Genomic DNA, 6,000 nt, shown 5'->3' on the forward strand with positions numbered 1-6,000 from the left:
GAAAAAACTGCGAGCTGTAATCTATGCCGTTTCCGTCAAATTCTTCCCACGAAACCTCCTGTAAATGATAAAGAACGAACATTACATTCCAAAACGTGACATTTCTACAGCGTTTCGGTGTCTAAACCCGAAAAACAGCCACAAATATGCTCGGACGTGTGAGCATCACGCCTCACCATGTGGTGGGGTGTATGAGTATCACGCCCCACCACATGGTGGGGCGTATGAACATCACGCCCCACCTCATGGTGGGGCGTGATACTCATACGCCCCACCACATGGTGAGGCGTGATGCTCACACGCCCGAGTGCCGAACCAGATTTTTTTTAATTCAAATTACAGAAATGCAAGGAAGTTCAATCGGAAAAATACCTCGAATTCAGACACAGCATCACTCCCGTCTACTCTCGGTGATAAAGGATTGCCTTCCATCAAACGTGTTGTCTTTGATTCGGATGAAAATGTATTTGGGAGACTTTGAGAGAGTTTGGGAGGGATTCAAATTTTCAGTTTTTAGTTAAAGGGCGGTTACGTCTTTTTCCGGGACTGGAAGTGTGAAAATGGGACTTGATTTAGTAACCCACTTCTATAATAGTAGATTCAGTCGTGTAATTCATTTACTTCAAAAAAAAAAATTAAAATTTTCTTTTCAAAAAATAAAATTTTATTCCAATCGAATTTTAAATTTCACTCCGTAGTGGAAGGATTATTTGACAAATAATGCCAATTTCACGACTGAATTAATAATTAAAATTCCTTTTAAACTAAATTCATATTGCTTGTGAATTTTAAAAACTAATTTAACCTTTCGGGCACACACAACTATTGAAAATAGATTCAAGAAAGACAAAAACATAAAGGTCAGGCCACAAGGGGTATCATATTCGATATCTGATTAACCTTTGAATGGATTACAAAGATAATGTTAAAAATAGATGCTTTCCTTATAACTCTTTGAAATGACTCAACTATCAAATACTTCAACTTTTGTTGGCACATCATATCCATGCTACTTTTACTTCCACACCCATCATCAAAACTTTGGCTATTTTTATATAAAATTTTAAACCTTAAATATAAATTCTAAACACCTCTAAATTATAAATTTTAGATTCCAAAATGTATGATGTGGAAAAACTATTGGTTGGACATACAAATAACCTTGTAACAATTTGACTCAATATCATGTAAATATTGTTGATTTTGATCCAAATCGAACACTTTGGGTCTAACGGCTTTAAAATGCATCTATATGTATTAGATTCCTATTTTATTAATAAGCTATAGTCACTCTCTCTCCATTTTTGACGTAGAATTCAGTTCATTTCTGTCCCATCATCAACATCATCAACATCATCATCATCATCATCATCTTTTAGGGCCTTCCTTACTCAGATCTTCTACCTCGGCGGTACCTACTTTGGATTGGGTCATTATGAACATGGTACGCGTATAGTAAAAATTCTCCTTAAGCGAATGAAAAATGATGAATAAAAATCGAAATTATTTCATCCATTTCATATTACATGTCTTTCTGGAGAGTTGCATAAAAATTAAAAATATTAGAAAAAAAGACTTTGTTGCCCCTTTATTTATTGATTCCACTGTTTATTTATTTTATAATAAATCCATTAATTCTAATTAATATCCATAAATTCACGTTTTATAGCAGAAAGAATGTGACTTAATGTGTATTGATCATATAATATGACATGTAATATGAAACAAAAAAAATCTCTAGAAAAACATGTAATATGAAACGGAGGGAGAATAAAAAAACAAAGAGGCAGTTTTCATTGTACAGAATATTTAGTTATTATTATTCCATTAAAATTAAGAGAACATATTCACATGGATTTTGTTCAATTTGAACCCACTCACTTCTCTTAATTAATTGATTCAACCACAAGAAAAAAACTTATAAACCCATCAAAGCTGATTTAGCATTATTAATCTTGAATAACTCTCCTTACCTTAATTACCCCTTTAATTAGCTACAACAAAATCATAAATTAATAGTTAATTGCTGATATCATGAAAAGGGCAATAGTGGCATGGCTACTTCTCATCATTTGTTGCTATGCATGTGAAAGTGCTCTAAGCCCTTCACACAATTCAATCACCAAAGCAAAACTGTTCAAGGGTAAGTAGGTATTTTTGTTAATTTCCTTTTAATATTACCTATATTTAAGTATTCATATTCAGCAATCCAATTCAAACTTAATCTTATTGTAAAACATTTTTGTATTTTGTTTATTTGTCAAGAAGGTTATTTGGAAAAAAAGAAAAATACACGTGTCAAAACCAATATCACTCTAGGGGCGTATACAGGGGCCATGCCCTTCCGACCATCGGAACCATTGTGACCAAGGGTTGTTTCCTCCTGTTTCCAAGAAATATTAATGGAGTGCTGAATTAGCACCCTCAAAATTGGCCCATCCTGTTAGGCCATTCGTAAATTCTAATTTCTATTTTTTTGGCCCCCTAAATTTAAATTTTTAATTTTTTTCTGGCCTATTAGACTCTTTTTAACGTCAAATTTCTAGTTTTTTTTTTTTTTTTTTTCATTTTAGACATACTAAATCCATGTTTTTTTTGGCTCTAAATCGAGTTTTTTTTAAAAAGTTTTAAATTGATACTTAAAAATTAGTTTTTGACCACTTAGATTATAACACGTATATATAATAATATATTAGAAACAATAGGGACAAGGAGTGGGATGTTCGGTTTCATCATGTTTATAGAGAAGGAAATAAAACTGCTGACTGGATGACGAATTCCGCATGGTTGAGTTCTTTGGGTCATCGCGAGTATGATGTGTCTCCTGTAGGTTTCTAGGATATCCTTGATGCTGATCGGCTGGAACGGCCCTCTGGAATAATGGTTACTAATAGATTGTTTAGGTTCTCCTTGTTCTTTACGGCTTAGCCCTCCAATCTACCAAAAAAAAAAAAAACAATTGGTTGGACTTTAATTTCATATGTGAATGACAACAGTTGGTAAAAAAATGGGTAAAAAGTTGAACTGCTTGTAAAGTTTGATTCTTCGTTTGATCAAAATTTAGATGTATAAATTCTACTTTATATATTCATGAAGTATGTGGTTTTTCAGACTAAGCTACCCTTACCTACGGTTTATATATAACAAAAACTTTAATTGATATTGTGTTGACAGAAATAAAATCGAAAAGGGAAGGATTAATTGTAAGAAGAATAGAAGAAAGCAGGGATGAAGTTGATATAAAAAGTTACAAAAAGGGTGGGAAAGGAACTTATGGAGGTAGTGCAGATGTGCTTCGTCCTCGTTCTAAATCCAAAAATGGAACAAATTCTTTACTCTTCAACTCTTCTTCCCGCCGACACCTCCTCCTTGGATTCTTTATTTTCATTGTCTTCTTTTAATTGCCACATTATGGCTACATTATAACATAAAAAGAAAAAGTTTGCATTCAAAAACATCCATAAATTTGTGAGGCTTTATATCATACTTTTGGAGTATACAATGACCAAATTAAAAGAGATGCATATTACTTCATTGAAAAACGATTGGTGTTAAGAATAAAAGTGTACAAATTGTATATTTGAGGAATGAAATAAAATTTCTCTATATTATTACATTACAATCCTATTTATACTAGTAGATGCGACGATAGCATAACTACCCGGAATTAATTAATTAATTAACTACAACCCATCAACTTATATCTACCGGTATGAGAAATTCTACTATGATTCTGGTCCATTGTGTTAAGGATATACTTTTGAAATATTACTGTTTTGTATTTATCTCTTTAGTGGTAGTTATCTTTTCCTATTTTTACTCTGATTTGTATTTATCTCTTTAGTGGTAGTTATCTTTTCCTATCTTTACTCAAGTGTGCATATATACACACGTTATTGTACTCAACATAATCAGGGAAATATACTGTGAAATATTTTCACCAAACATGGTATCAGAGCTCCTCTCCTTATGAGTTCTAGTAACCCTAATTCTTCTAACCCTGTTGAGCCGCCTACTACTCCTCTGCCCCAATCTCGTAATTCCTCTCCTTCATCTTCAACCAACTCTAATAATCTTAGCAGTGGAGATTCTCCTCCACGCACACCTACCTCTCAAATGGCAAACCCTAATCCCAATACAAACCAATACAACTATTCCCCCTGCTCCTACCTTTTCTTCTTCTCACACCTTTACCATAAAACTCAATGCTAGAACCTATCTTACATGGAAAACACAGTTTACCCCCATCCTTCACTCTCATGATATGATGGGCCTTATTGACGGCATAAGTACTGAACCCTCCAAAACCATTCCTGATCCTAATAATCGACTCCTTACTCTCCCTAATCCTGATCACAAACCATGGTTTCGCAAAGATCAGACCTTACTCTCATGGATATTATCTTCTATCTCTGAAGAAATATATCCCTACATAACTCATGCCACGACGTCATATCAAGCCTGGTCAGCTCTTCTAGAGGCGTTTGGATCTATATCTCAGAATAGACAACTTCAAATTCATGTGGAACTTCAAGGGCTCCGTTGCACAGAAACAAGTATTTCTGCGTTTCTAATGAAAGCCAAATCTTTGGCTGATGAACTGGCTACCTCCGGCAGAGCTATGTCGGATGCTGAATTTAATGCTTTAATTTATCGAAGCCTTGGGAATGACTATACCAATATTATGACTACTTTGAATCTGCGAGAGGTTCATGTTACCTTTCAACAACTTCATGCAAATCTTATTTCTCATGAGTCCTTATTGAAAAGCAACTCCCTTCCACCTGCTGCACACTATGCTGCTCGCCCTATTCCACCTCCTCCTTTGTTGTCACCTCCTGGACAGCAGCCTCGCTTCTCAACGTCTCACTCTAAACGTCCACGAGGTCCCTGTCAGATATGTCATCTCTCTAATCACACAGCTGATAATTGTCGTCGGCGTTATCAACGATCCTCCGGGAATCGGAACAATTGGAACAGAGGTAATTCTTCTAACTATCAAGCTAATGTTGCTTGGCAGCAAGGACCACCTAGTTTTGGTCATCCAAATATGTACTCCACTAGTCATTCTCCACACTCATATCATTCACCAACTCCCATTGCACCTTTGCCACCACCTGTTCAACATTGGTATCCAGACACCGGAGCTACACACCACATGTCATCCGACCCAAATCATTTTCACTCAATGACTCCATACCACGGGACAGACACCATAAGAATTGGTAATGGTCAGGGCCTTCCTATCACTCATACAGGTAAGTCAACAATTAATCAATTTCATTTAAAAGACATGCTATTTGTTCCTAAGATTACAAAAGTATATCCTTAACACTAGTGGAGAATTTCAGAAATTAATACCATACTTTAAACAACATGGCATTGTGTATCATTTTGCTTGCCCATACACACACGAACAAAATGGAATTTCCGAAAGGAAAATTAGACATATAGTAGACACTGCTTTAACTCTTCTGGCTCATGCTCATGCTCCTTTACGTTTTTGGAACTATGCGGTTAATCATAGTGTTCAATTGATCAATTGTCTTCCCACACCAACATTAACAAATGCTTCACCATTTTTCAAATTATTTTCCAAGGAACCTAAATACTATGATTTCAAAGTTTTTGGTTGTGCTATTTTCCCCCTCACTCGTCCTTATAACCGTCATAAATTTGATTTTCGTACAAAACCGTGTGTTTATCTTGGTCGCTCTCTTATTCATTCCGGATACATATGTTTTGATCCTCAAACTGAAAGAATATACTATGCACGACATGCTAAAATTGATGAAATTCATTTTCCCTTTGTTAATAAAGTGCCGAACACTCCTGATCCTCCACAAATGCTGGCCGTTCCATGGTTGACCTCTTATCATCATTTTAGTCAACCGAGCACTTCAACTGGTAATTTTCTTCATCCCTCTTCTATTAGTCCCACCACTATGTCTCCTAGTCCTAAATCTACTATACCTCACACACCTACTGCCCTTTCCCCAA

This window comes from Euphorbia lathyris, chromosome 8 (assembly GCF_963576675.1).
Source record: "Euphorbia lathyris chromosome 8, ddEupLath1.1, whole genome shotgun sequence".
NCBI lineage: Eukaryota > Viridiplantae > Streptophyta > Magnoliopsida > Malpighiales > Euphorbiaceae > Euphorbia > Euphorbia lathyris.